The following is a 14,067-nucleotide window of genomic DNA, read 5'->3' as shown; positions in this document are numbered from 1 at the left end:
GCCAAGTATCCTTTGTGCGCCACTTAAAAATGTAGCATTGTCATTGTTTTAATACTACATTTCTCACACCTTAGCTACGGCGGCACACAACATTTTGATTTAACTTGCCTACCAGTTTAAGTTTAAATTGGATTGTTTCTAGTAACGTAAAAAAAATATTTGTTTAAAAAATTGGAAGAAGTTAGACTGGAGAAAGGTTCCAATTGGTTCCAATTTTCTCCAGTTTGACAGATAGAGAATGACATACAGCAAACTGATCTCTTAGTGTAGGCTAATGTCTTTGTTGCATAAAAATGGTGGTATTGGGTGTGTAACAGGGACCGTGTCCCATCACTGACTTCTTGGATGCATGTGCATGGTTTGTAGGAGAGAACCAGATGCTCTGCTTGTGATGTGCTGTTTTTTTTTTTTTTTTTTTTTTTACAGGGAATCTTAGCTAAAAAATTGGACTCAATTCCTTAACCAGCTGGTGGGCGCCTCCCAGTGGAGCATCTTGCAATAAAAGGGTGCTCCCAAAATACACCTCTGCTTCGAGCCAGGGCAAACCAGTCCGTATGTCTGTTTTAAATGTCGTGACGACTGAGTGTAAAAGCGGGATCAGAGAGCGACTTGTTATTGTATAGGAATAGGATAGGGATTAGTGTCAGGATTTTAGTCCTGGGAAAGTATAGTGAGGTGTGCTTGAGGGACCTCCTTTAAGGAGGAGCAGCGGACGGCCATTTTCACGACACCTTTTATTTAATGTGCACACAGTTGTTTAAATTTCACTTTCTTTACAGCCTTATATGAGGACATGTGCATGAAAGGATTAAGGAAATCAATCTGTTTTTTGTTTTTTTTTAAATGGGTGTGGTTAAATAAAGTAGATTATTTTAACAGCTCCTAATCTTCCAAAAACCTTCAGGCAATGAAACCAGTTTTCCAGATAACCTGTTTAAATGCAAACTTGCAGTGCCCCAAAAGGGGGTTACCGTGAGTGAGTGTTGTAGGATTTTTCTTGAAAATGCATATTATACTATATACCTCAGAACTACATTCTGACTCACGTGTGGACCATGAGTTACACAGCACTTGTTTTGCATGCACCCACAACCTACCACAAAACTCTTTCTCCATCCATCACTAGTTTTTTTAATTTATTTTTATATACCTGTTCTGCATGGTGCTGCTACAGTTTATATGTAGAAGATCCAGTTCATCTAAATTCCAAGCTGTTTGTTCCACACTGACTCACACACCAAGCATCCTCAAGGTGTGCCTACTTGCTACCTTATTTGATGTTAGTTTGTAAAGTCTTTCTTAGTGGTGATAGATTTGTGACCATATTAAACAGCTACAGTGGGCAATTGTAAAGTGTGTCTTTAGGTAGTTTATCAGAGTCTGCAGCTGCTATAAACTGAAGATACATTCAAGGTAATCTGGAGCAAAGGAAGAAAGTAACCATCCAGCCAAAACCCAAATGAACTGAACTCTAAATGCTGAGACCAGGATCATTTACTACTGTTTTTCTTAACAATAAAGGTCACCGGTAAAATAAAGAATGAACTAGAAAGCTTTTGACAAAGTCCCGCATAAAACATTAATTCTCAAACTGAACGCAGTAGGGATTCAAGGAAATGCATGCACATGGATTAGAGAGTGGTTAACATGTAGAAAACAGAAAGTACTGATTAGAGGAGAAACCTCAAAATGGAGCGAGGTAACCAGTGGAGTACCACAAGGGATCAGTATTAGGTCCTCTGTTATTCCTAATCTACATTAATGACTTAGATTCTGGTATATTATTAATTTCTTAGCAGACACCATTATCCAGGGAAACCTACAATTGTTACAAGATATCACATTATTTTTACATACAATTACATTATTTTTTTACACATTATTTTTATATACAATTACCCATTTATATAGTTGGGTTTTTAATATAGCAATCTAGGTAAAGTACCTTGCTCAAGGGTACAGCAGCAGTGTTCCCCACCTGGGATTGAACCCACAACCCTCCAGTCAAGAGTAGAGCCCTAACAACTACTCCACACTGCTGCCCCTGCTGACCCTGCCATTTTGATTGATTCTGGCCCTCGCGGTGGAGGTGGCTGCACCTATACGGAATGAATGGGGGTGTAGAGCCGAGGAGGGAGGTCTGCTCTGGAGAGGGTGGAGAGGTGGGTTGAGAACCAGTGACGAGTGATGATAGAGCGAAAGGGCAAATGGCAGGGTTTCTGCTGGGGAGATACCTTGCCTGTATAAACTTGTTAAATTTGCAGATGACACAAAAGTAGGAGGAGTAGCAAACACTGTTGCAGCAGCAAAGGTCATTCATAATTATCTAGACAGCATTCAGAACTGGGCAGGTACATGGCAAATTACATTTAATAGAGAAAAGTGTAAGGTGCTGCATGCAGGCAATACAAATGTCCAGTATAAATATCATATGGGAGATAGTAAAATTGAAGAAGGAATCTATGAAAAAGACCTAGGAGTTTATAAACTCTCGCTTGTAAAGTTTCTCATGTTCTTATGTTCATGAGGTCATTTAATAACACAGAGATTGGCAGTCAGAGTGGGTTTTTGTATCTAACAAGTAACTCCTGTTAAGTTAAAATAAAGGGTGGAGACAAAACTGCTACAATATATATATATTATATTGTAGAAATCAAACTCAAAGTTATTATCATAGATATTGTAAAAGTTTGAATGGCAATAATTGTGTATGCTTCAGTATATTAAGTATATCAGTAGGTAGGCTGGCCTAGTGGTCTAATGTAATCTCCCAGCAGAGGTGGGCTTAGATCCCAATCTGATTATGTTTTATAATTATAATTATAATTATTATTATTATTATTATTATTATTATTATTATTATTATTATTATTATTATTGTTATTATTATTATTATTACAAGTAGTTGTAGTAGTAGTAGTAGTAAAACGACTGTAAGCATTTTAAAACATGCTAAACAACAACAAAAAGTTATATGTATAAAAAATGTTCCTTGACTAGGCACATAAAGATATACAGCATGCAGCCATCAAGAAAAGGTCTTGTTAGAAAAAGGCTATGTAGATGGACTTCTACAAAAACTAGACAGTTACTTGTTGATCCAATAATGAGAGTTTTTTAACTTTCTCTATGTCTAACTCGAAATGTAAATGAACTGCTGCTGTTCAAACTGCTGACGCATTGTGTTCTGATTCCCTCAGCTCTGTTGAATCCACATGCAGTTCTCTTCTAATACATTGAGGAGCTAAACACCAATATGAAAATGAACCAAAGGATACAGAGGTTTGACCTCGTTGAAGAGAAGGAGAAACGCAGCGTGGTTTTACAGTGTTGCTTGCTACTCTTCTTTTCCAGTGAAGCTAGTAAGTACATTTTATGTACAGTATGTATATACGTATTGAAGCACTTGTGTTTGTTAGATCAGGGAACCCAGGTCCCTGGTGAAATCTATATTATAAAATAGGCTGCAGGCATTTTCTCATTCCAGTCCTGAGCTTCTCACTGGGACACTTATATTGTCTGTTGGTCATAAATCAAAATTAAACCCCACTTTATTTTAGTGTTTCTGGTACGAACCAGAGATAAATAACTCAGGCATTTGATTGATAATATCAGCATGCTGTACATGTGTGGCATTAACAGTTGAAAATTAAGTTGTTTACTCAACTTTTACAGTAGAATACCAATAAAACAATAAAAGGACTGTAATACTAGTAAAATGTAATTCTTTTAAAAAGCACATAATCATTTAAAGAGTCTTTGAAGCCGATAATGCAACTCTGTGCAGCATAAAGCGTAAGTATTGTATACAACCTAAAAATCGGTGTAATCAGTTTAATTAATCAAGTAACATATCACTGTTTTTTATAGGCACTTGCTCATCCCAAGACTCTTTGAAGCATGCTGATGTAAAATTCTCTATAAATCTTATAAATAATTTGCATTGGCAACCAGGGAATGGAAGTAGTAACGAAACACTCTACTATGTGCAGCATAAAATGTAAGTATTCCATTTAGTGCATTTAGTGCATATGTTGAAAGCAAAGGCATTTATTTTTTAATATAGCCCAAAGAGATCCAGATTTGGAGAAACAAAGCAGAATGCTAGGGTTTCGCTGCAACTTCTTGTGATCTCACAGCAGACACAGCAGACTACGCAGAAAGATATCATGGGCAGGTGCAAGCAAGAGATCTGGACGTTACTTCTGATTGAATGGAGACTAGCAGTTTCATCCCTTTTGATGACAGTAAGTGTGATACTTTTGCTCATCCTCATAGATATTAGCCATTTTTATTTGAGTTGTACATGACACAAGTTGTTGTATTTTAAGTTTGTACTATGTAAAGCTACCCTCTTTAACCATACTTAATGCCATTGGCTTTCCGACCCTATGGTACGTGGTTGGCTTTGCACATAAGATCTGTAGAAAGGAAAACATGAGTGATCCACAGCATTATATTATTTGTCTTGTTACATAAAAAAGAAAGCTTTAAATAATCTTCAACATGAATAAAGTATGACAGTATGACAAAAACTTTAAAGTAATACTTGTAATTATTTCATATTATTATATTATGTCTGCGCATTTGTTTATTTTTTTTCAGTTGATCCTCCAAGATTACATGTAACCCCAGGGGTGGTCTTTCTCTATAAAAATGACGGCTCTGCAAACCATGATTGAGAATGGATCAATGAGGAATGTGTTCAAACTGAATTACATTGTAAATCTTTCACAGCCTAACAATAAGGTATGGATTGAAAAAGTTGCACTTACAAACTGAAAACAGCAACATTATGACAGCTCCTCCTCCTTCTGTTACACTGTATAAATACTTAAACATGAATAAATGCATTGCAAAGATGCAGATAATTTTTTTATTTTTCTAAATACCAGTGGCATTTAAATCTGCTGCTATTTAGATTCATTGAATAAAGTCTGCTATTTAGTTTAATTAAATAAAGTCTGCTATTCAGCTGGACTTTTTTTCACTGTATTTGTGTTGTTAATAAGGAAGTAAATCAAAATAAAATAAAAAGAAATAAAAAACCAGCAGGGTTAATATCGTTAAAGGCCTGTGCCAGCAGTAAGATCCGTCATTGATAAGATCATTAAAATAGACCTCGTGTGTTGTCTAAAACTAAACTTTCCATTGTGTTTCTGGAATACAACTACGAGAAATTATCTAAAAAGAATGAGGTCAATATTTTGAAATTAAGCCCAAGAGAAAACTCTTGTGTCTCGGTTAAAACAAAATAGTGTTTAACTGAAGGCATGCGTTCATGTAAGACCAGCAGAGCAAGTGAGAAGCGTTGTGTGACAACTGAGGAAGGTAAGAGTGACCATACATTACATGTTTTACATATGCATCCTTGGTATTTAAAATACACACAATAAATCCACCAACCTCAATGGAATGTTCTCCATATGAAGCATGATCGTTTGAAAAATCAGGAAAATACAGTTTTGTATTACAACTACTGCAATTTAATTATGTCTACAAACATGAATTGATAACAGATTAATGGAGCAAGGTTGATTAAAAACAAGCTAACCCTTAAAGTGGTTGTAGCTACCAAAATAATGTCATAAATATTACCAGTCATTCACTTTCATGCACTATATAGATCTTAAATGTTTTTTCTTAAATTATTTATTTATTTATTTTAGGTACTGAACTAGGTTAAAGAGTTCTCAGTTCTCAGTGTCTTGGTTACTCACAGAAAGAAGACTTTGAAGGGGTGGGGACAATGTCACTCTCAAGGTGAAAGGACCCAGGAAGTGCAGTGGCTTGCAAACAGACATTTCTTTAGCCGAGTGTATTACCAGATATCATGTTTTAAAATGAAAATACATGTTTACCAAAACATGTGTTTCTTTTTAAAACTACATGTTGGAAAGCTACACAGTGAATGTATGTACATGGTGGATACATTGCAATACCTGTATTATTAATATAATAAAACAGATTAATCCACATATTACACCTGGTTTTAAATCTACTTTTTGTTGGACTGACCACTGGTTTGTTTTCTGAATTATGACATTTCAAATGTAACCACAAGATGGAGACAGTGGAACGACTTCGCACAGGGGCGGGGCACCCTGCCACACATGTATAAAGAGAATAATACTGGACCAAGAATAGAACCCTGAGGAACACCACCAAGGTAATATTTGTTAAACCTGACTCCCCCAGCGAAACAAAAGAAAGGCAAGATCTAAACCAGTTTACTGCATTACCCATCATGCCCACCCATCCCTTAAGACAGGCAATTAAAATGGAGTGAATCACTGCACTGAGGTCCAACAGAACTAGAATGGATATAGCATTGGAATCTGCACTCATTAAAAATTAATTGGTTACCAGGGCAATTTCTGTACTGTGATTGGAGTGAAACCAAGACTATGTAAGGCCTTATAGGTAATACGAAGAACTTTAAAATAATAATAATAATAATAATAATAATAATAATAATAATAATAATAATAATAATAATAATAGCATCAGTAATAAAACAAACGAATGAGATGTGAGTAAAGAGCGCTGCTGTGCAGTTTATTAAACAAATAAATACTCCTCCAGCCAGGGCAATCCTGTCAGCGTACACGCTGTAGGCAGCAGTGGCAATGGTGCTAGTGGCACCACTGGCAGCGGAAAGGCTGCCAGTGGCAATGCTGTCAGTGCCATGGCTGGCTTCCCCAGCAATGACAGTTCTTGCAGTGGTGCAGTGCACTCCGGAAGTGGCGGTGGCGCTGGTAGCGGTAATGCTGCCCACAGCGCGGGACACTTCGGCTGTGGCAGTGGCACTGCGTACTCCGGCAGTGCAACTGTTAAGGGTGGAGGTGGTCTTTTGGGCTCCGCCCCCAGAAGTTCCAGTAGCGTGGTTTTATTCCAGGGTGCATCTGTCAAGGACTTTTGCAATGCAGCAGTGTGGGCTACTCACCATACCTTTAGTAGCTTATACAGACTTAGGTCGTGGATCCTCAAAACCCTGGCTTTGGAACTAGAGCATTAAAGGCGGCTTCCAGTTCAACACTTATAACATAGACATAAAAGTTAATTTGTTAGCCCTAGCTACTTGTTGCTGGGGTTCCTAGTGGTAACGCACAAGGTAGCCTCTCAGCATAGCCTTGTCGCTCTGCAGTTGTTGTACAATATTGCCTTTGCGACGGCTTGGGTATACTCGCCCATTAGTAATGGTTACATTTCTATTTCCGGGAACCAGGATTATGATAATAACTTAACGTTTCATAGGTCTAAAATACTGTCAGTGGCAAACCATTAAGAATTTTTTTTTTTTTTAAATAAGGCGAGGTTACCTTTTGAACTATTGAATACGATCTTCAATTGTAATCTCTGTACCCTTTCAGCTTTTCTATAAGTATATGTATTAAAAGGTTAAGTGTTTGATAAAAAAGAAAATAATAATAATAAAATAAACATTTGCAGTCGTCATGTCTTTTATTAAAGTGGTTAGAACTAATTAAATAATTTACTTTAATGCACTTCCATTTGGTATATAATGTGCTATTTTGAAAAAAGCTTGAACTACCTTGGTAAATTAACCTGGAGAGTAATTGTCCCCACCCCTTCCTATTTCCTGTTATTAACCAATCAGCTACTTTGCCTATTGGCTGACATGCTTTGAAGCCAGTAACATACTTTGACACTGACACTGACACTGCTGAGGTGAAATTACCTACAATAACAGACTTCCTAAGAGTAAACCAGAAAACTAAGAACATTCTTTAATCTTGCGTGGTGCCAGATGTCAGATACCATGTTTTAAAAAGGAAATGTTTGCTATAAAATGTGTTTCTTTCAAAACTGCACATTTCAGATGTATAGATGTGCACAGTAGGTGATGTTATAGAATGATTTTGTTAGTCACTCAAAAATTTAGCATATTTTCTAAACAACTTTGTAAATTCATTGGGAGTTTACCAGTTCAGTAATAGTTTTACAGTAACTATGGATTGAACAATGCTGTACATGCACCTGGAATCCTTCGCGCGTTTGGTGGAATCAAAATTCTTAAATGTTTTTGGCTTTTCTGTTCAGTTGAATAGCGGCATTTCACACGCCAGCACTGAAATCCAATGCCACCTACTGTACGAACAGCTTTTATGTCGTCTTGCTTTTTTTTTTTTTAAGGTTAATTTCACCAGGAGCCTGAAATTCTTTCCACCCTATCAACGCCTATATCCTGTCATTAACCTACAAGTTACTTTCCCAAATGAAATTGATTTTGAGCCAAAAGGTGAGGTACCTAAAGGTAAGGCATTCAAATTTTACGACGTAAGATGCCAGATTTTATTTAGAAAAATAAAAATAAAATTATAGATGATCCAAGACCTACATAGCAAAAAGAAAAGCATTACAGCTAAGATTTTTATGAACCCTTTAAACACAGAACTTATCCATGAACAAAACTATGGGTGAGGTTCAGTGAGTATCTAGTTTCTATTACCCTGCCTTTCCTTGAAGCCTGGCAACACTCCTTGTGATGACCTAAACTACAGGTAATTAAGTGATCATACTCCTTCTAATATAATCCTGTTTCTTAAAGATGCAGCGTGCACGATTCTTTTGAGCATGAGTGCCATTTTTACCATTCTCTACAGTTTGTCTAAAATATAAAAAAGTGTTTATTTCCATAATTACATTTCACTGGTTGCCTACCAGGGCTTGAGAGGAGGAGAAATTGGGAGTGAGATATTAAGAATGAGACAAGATGAGAGGATTTCTCCGGTTGCTTAGGAGGCTTGAGAGAGGCGAGAGATTTGAGAGTTTAAGAGTGAGACGAGTTTGAGAGGGATGGCGAGATTGAGGGATGGAGTTTGGGAATGGTGCTTAGTAACATTGAGGTTAGATACTGATAGCAGGACGAGATAGACGAAGAGTTTTCCCTTCTCGTCAGGTCAGGCAGCATCCTCCGACTGCTGGGTGACGTAAAAGTGAGAGAGAGAGAGCAAAGTTTAGACACATAACATACAACAAATCTGACTCTCGCTCCCGATGGGTCAGGTAGCATCCTGTGGCTGCTGGGCGTTTAGTGGAGCAAGAGACAGGAAGGGGATGAACAGGACAAAAGGACAGATCCTTTGCAACTCAGTGCAGCATCCTCAGGCAGCTAAGCTGGCAGCTGGGCGGCGTGGAGAGCTTAGGAAAAGTGTCTCGGGTCCGTTTAGGAGAGACGAAAACAGAGACCCCCCCCCCCTCGGTCGGGGCACGCTCGGCAGGTGGAGGCACGGCCTACTGCATGAGGGGGCTGAAATGGTCCTGGACCTGAAATGGAAGAGAGGAGATGGGACAGCAAGGTTGAGGCCTGGAAGGCTTAGCGCATAAGCAGCAGAAGAATAGGATGTGGCCAGGGGTCCCCTCAGGCCGGCGAGGAACAGCCGGGCGGCAGTGGTTGAGACGAGAGGCAGACCCGACAGCCGGTGGAGTGAGACTCACTTCTCCCCCTGAGGGAGCCCTGTGCGGACAGTGCGATATAGAAACGAGCAGAGGTGGGGAGGAGGAGGAACAAAAAAAAAAACACAGACAAGGAAGCGGAAATAGTGCTGGGTTAAAGTAGAAAAAGAGAGAGATAGACAGAAGGGGCAGCCAATAAAATACGTGGAGCAGCGCTGGCCATACCCTAATAATTGACGAGGCGAGCGCTGCATTGTGTGATTGGCTGGAAATACTAAATGAGGCTGAACTGGGATCAGCTTCCACCCGAAAGTGATCGGCGGACACTACCAGGCAGGATGCCACGGATGGAAGGTAAGACTGGCTAAAGAAAAGGATCTAGGATAAGAAAAAAGCAGCGCAACGCGGGAGAGAGCCCTCTACGTCATCCCCCGAATTACGCCTAAAGGCTAACATATCATTTGAATGAAGTCAAACTTTATTCTTATGATACTTGTGATACTTGCGTGAATAAATCTAAATATCTACTTACAAAACCTGCCCTGCAGTATTACAAGAATGACAATGACTTGCCTGACATCCGCATTTACTCGATCTTCATTATATATATATATATATACTGTATATATATATATATTGTACTCACTTAATTACTTCATTACTCTGTTCACAGACTCATTACACAGCAGACTGCACATTACAGTTCATCTGGGGACCTTGACCCAAGCATTACTTTTCATGTTATAAGGCCTACCAATAGACTAAACCAAATAGTTACAGGTTTGATAATGTCCATGTTTTACTGTTATTTGAGGTTCATTGACTAATACTAATATTAACCCTTTATTATTATTATTATTATTATTATTATTATTATTATTATTATGAGTAGTAGTAGTATTAATGAAATTAGTTAACATTCTTGAGAAAGCTTGTGATATTATATGGTCTTTTCAGTACTGTTCTCCAGCTGCTTTCATACTAGATCACAAAGCAGGAGGAACCAACAATGATTTTTCAAGAATTATTTATTTATTTATTTATTTATTTATTTATAAAATCACAATATTGCAGCAACAGAACTTAGAACGATCCAGAATTAATGGCAAGCATCATAAATAGATAAGTGATGTCATTTAATACAAATCTGATCACATGCTTATTACATAACTGAAAATCGAGGAAATTGCTGTTGGACTTAAGCCAACATGCTTTATGAAAAGGATGAAAAGACGAGGGAAACAAACCTCTTGGATAACATAAAATAAAGTTATTCCAAGATCTCTACAATGACAGGACGTATTTGCATACCTGCAACCTATCTGTCAGCATGGACCCCAAAAGAAAATGCCTTGTTTCTTTTACTATGTGTATGAAATGGAGAAACACATGCTCACGTCAAGACCAAACACTGTGTGTGCCTGTAATAAATATGTGAAAGCAGAATAATTTCCAAAAACTACCTAAAACATGACACTGAAATTAACCAACCTGGGGTCCTCATCAGGCTTCATTTCAAATTAAAGTCTATGAGTAAAATTAGTAATGTGACCTTTAGTGGTCAGCGAATTGTTGCTCACGCTATAGTAATGTACGTCTGTAGAGCAAACCCCAAAAGCATCACCACAAAGCATTCAAATGTTGTGTGATGGTTTCTTATTACTGCCGAAACTATAACCACAAGTCAATTCAAATGAGATATGAATTTGCACTAGATGTAGCAAAACATAAGAAAGCACTTTGAATTTAGATGAAGAAAGATGTGTAAGTGACTTAAAACACACAGAAAAAGGACACGCTGCTTTGTCAACTACACCGCGAATAAGGAACCAGGAATAAGTAACCAACTCCCAGGTGTGTGTGCGTAGCTGGGTGAAATGATTCCCTAATAAGGCATTCGTTATCACTTCAATATTAGTTATTAGTTTTAGGTGTCTGCCCTAAATTGTACTTAAGATGTGTTGAAGATGTCCTTAACAAGAAGAAGAAGAATACAATAGCAGAATGTAAGTTTGTTCAGTGTATGTTTGCTGTAAGCACTGTTGTAAAGGAGTTATTTGATATATACTGTATAAAAAACAGTGTATTGCTTGTTATTTAATGTATTGATCACTTAATTAGTAGAAGTTTTTAGATTTTACCTCAGAATAATCTAGTCCGAGTGTCCCAATCAAATAAAGCACTTTCTATTTGTATAAACCCTTTGCTTTTGTGTCTCCCACTGCCCTTGTGTTCTTTTAATCTATGTATTTATTTATCTCTAGTCTATGTCTTATTTTATATAGGAGATGGTCATAAACAGGTTATAAACAGGATAAACTGGTTTATTGAGTCAAAGGGAAATTGTTTTTGTTATATATATATATATATATATATATATATATATATATATATATATATATATATATATTGTTGCGACTTGCCGTCGCTATGAGACTTATTTTAAAATAAATAATAAAGAAACGGTTCCAGAAGCCATGTTAAGGATAATAAAACAGCCAGTCGTTTATTTATTTTGTTTTGTTAACACAGTTATACAGGACTTTGTCGGCCAAAATAATAAACCCTACTAGTGTCTATGTCTACCCACTTCACTTTCACAGCAACAGCGGATACCTCTCACACACAACAGCGGTATTCAGTATATCAGCGTAATCGGCTATCTATCTAAACTGGCGAATTCGTCTTTAACAATAACAGGTTTTCGATCACCCTCCGCTCCGTCTAAATCCACCCAAAACACTCTCTCCGAGCCTGCTGACGTCAGCTCCCATCGTCCTCATCCCTCAGGGCTAAACCAACCCTCGAAGACGAGGAGGAGAGAGTGGGGGGGGGGACGGGACTGGCTAATTCCCTGTAACAAAAGAACTTACTCAATTAACTTCCATAAACAATGACACAGCCTCCCTATACACCCACACACTCACCCCCTAAACTACGGTCCCCAAACGACCTTCCCACCCTGCATTTACACCCTTTTACCCTCCCCGTATACATTCTCTTAATGGCGTGGTCGGGCACACAAGAGGGGGTTGCTGTATATTCTAAAACTGATTCAATTTCTAAAGAAGCTGAACAGGAACTGAGGTTCAAGAATGTGGCTTTACTGGATTTTCTCCCTTTGCTTAACAACACAAACACATTTGTCTGCAGATATTCAACATAGTATACCGTTTGCCATGTCAGACACACTAGACATTTTACTTAAGATGCTCACTGATGAGATTCCATGACATTTTTTGTTTCTGCTTTCAGATTTTCAACTTATTGTAATTTAGTACATTTTAAACTTGATTAAACAATGAACAAGAAACTATAGAAAACAAACCAGTTCCCCTGTCCTTACGTCCATATTAAAATGGTTAAGAGCTTTTCCCCAAATATTCACAACAGATAAAGTATTTTAATGTAATACTGAATCAGTTAAAATGCAAATGTTAGATTACTTTAACATCTCTAATACAAACGAATACTGTATTTAACAGCAGAATTCTTTAGTGTTATCTGTATTGGTAAATTCAAAAGTAGATTATACATCTCATTTTATTACCAAGATACAACTTATCATTTTGTAGTGTTCAGGTAATCGCACAATATTTTAATATTTCAGGTTCATACAGTGTTTTTTTTTTTTTTTTTCATTAAAGCTCTAATTAAACTTAAACCCACAGTGATGGCAGTGTTTGATTACACCACTACTAACTCTTACCCTAACCCCAGCCCTTAACCTTGTCATAATTAGAAAATATTAACATAAAACCAAGGACATCACTGGATATTCAGAATTCATATTCCAGGTTCCAGTATTCCGTAATAGTTCATATTCAGGACATAGTGAACGACTGGTTCCTATTAGTGGTGTGAATGGGGAGGAATGTGAGTTTCATTTGCACAGTAGTGTAAATAGCTTTTTTTGGGGGATAAGCATACACTGGCCACAAAATTAGGGAGACCTGCTACTAAAGCCCAGAATGCATAGTTTTTTGTTTTTTTTTCTTCATTTAAATATTGGAATTGATAGACGTCTCAAGAGCAACTCCATGAAAAGTTGTTGCTTCCTGGTCCATAATCACTGTGTGTGTGTTTCACATTTACTCCACTGGTTTACATGTAGCTGTTATCTGACCATGTGAGCTACAGTACAGCAGGTACTAGGATTCAGCAGTTTATCGATAGTGTGCATTCCTAATATAATAAAAACAATGCACTAAAATATTCTCAGCACAAGAAGACGTTAAAAGGTAATTTTGAGTTCGGGGTTAAGGCATTAAAAGTAGCTGTCGTTTAACTCACGAGCATAGACCTATATGCTTATTTTTTTTTTACTATAACAAACTTTTTATCATAGAATTTCGTGAAAATGTTCAATATGTGCTATTATTATTTGTTACTAATTATCAGCTATCCTGGGACATATAATTTGGTCAAACTATTTGTTTTCCATCTGACTAAATTCTGTCAAAGGTGTTACATTTCAGACTATTCATTTCAGTTCAAATTAAACCGGTACCTGTTCTACAAGTTACAGCAAGCTACAGGTTCACACAGACGCCCATTTATTTTACAAATATCTCAATACTTCAAATTCCATGCTGACAATACAGCACGTATCCACCACGCCCCCTTGTCAAGGTGCGCCGACAGAAA

This window comes from Acipenser ruthenus, chromosome 6 (genome assembly GCF_902713425.1).
Source record: "Acipenser ruthenus chromosome 6, fAciRut3.2 maternal haplotype, whole genome shotgun sequence".
Lineage (NCBI taxonomy): Eukaryota > Metazoa > Chordata > Actinopteri > Acipenseriformes > Acipenseridae > Acipenser > Acipenser ruthenus.
The sequence above is the reverse complement of the archived record's forward strand: the minus strand, read 5'-3'. Positions refer to the sequence as shown.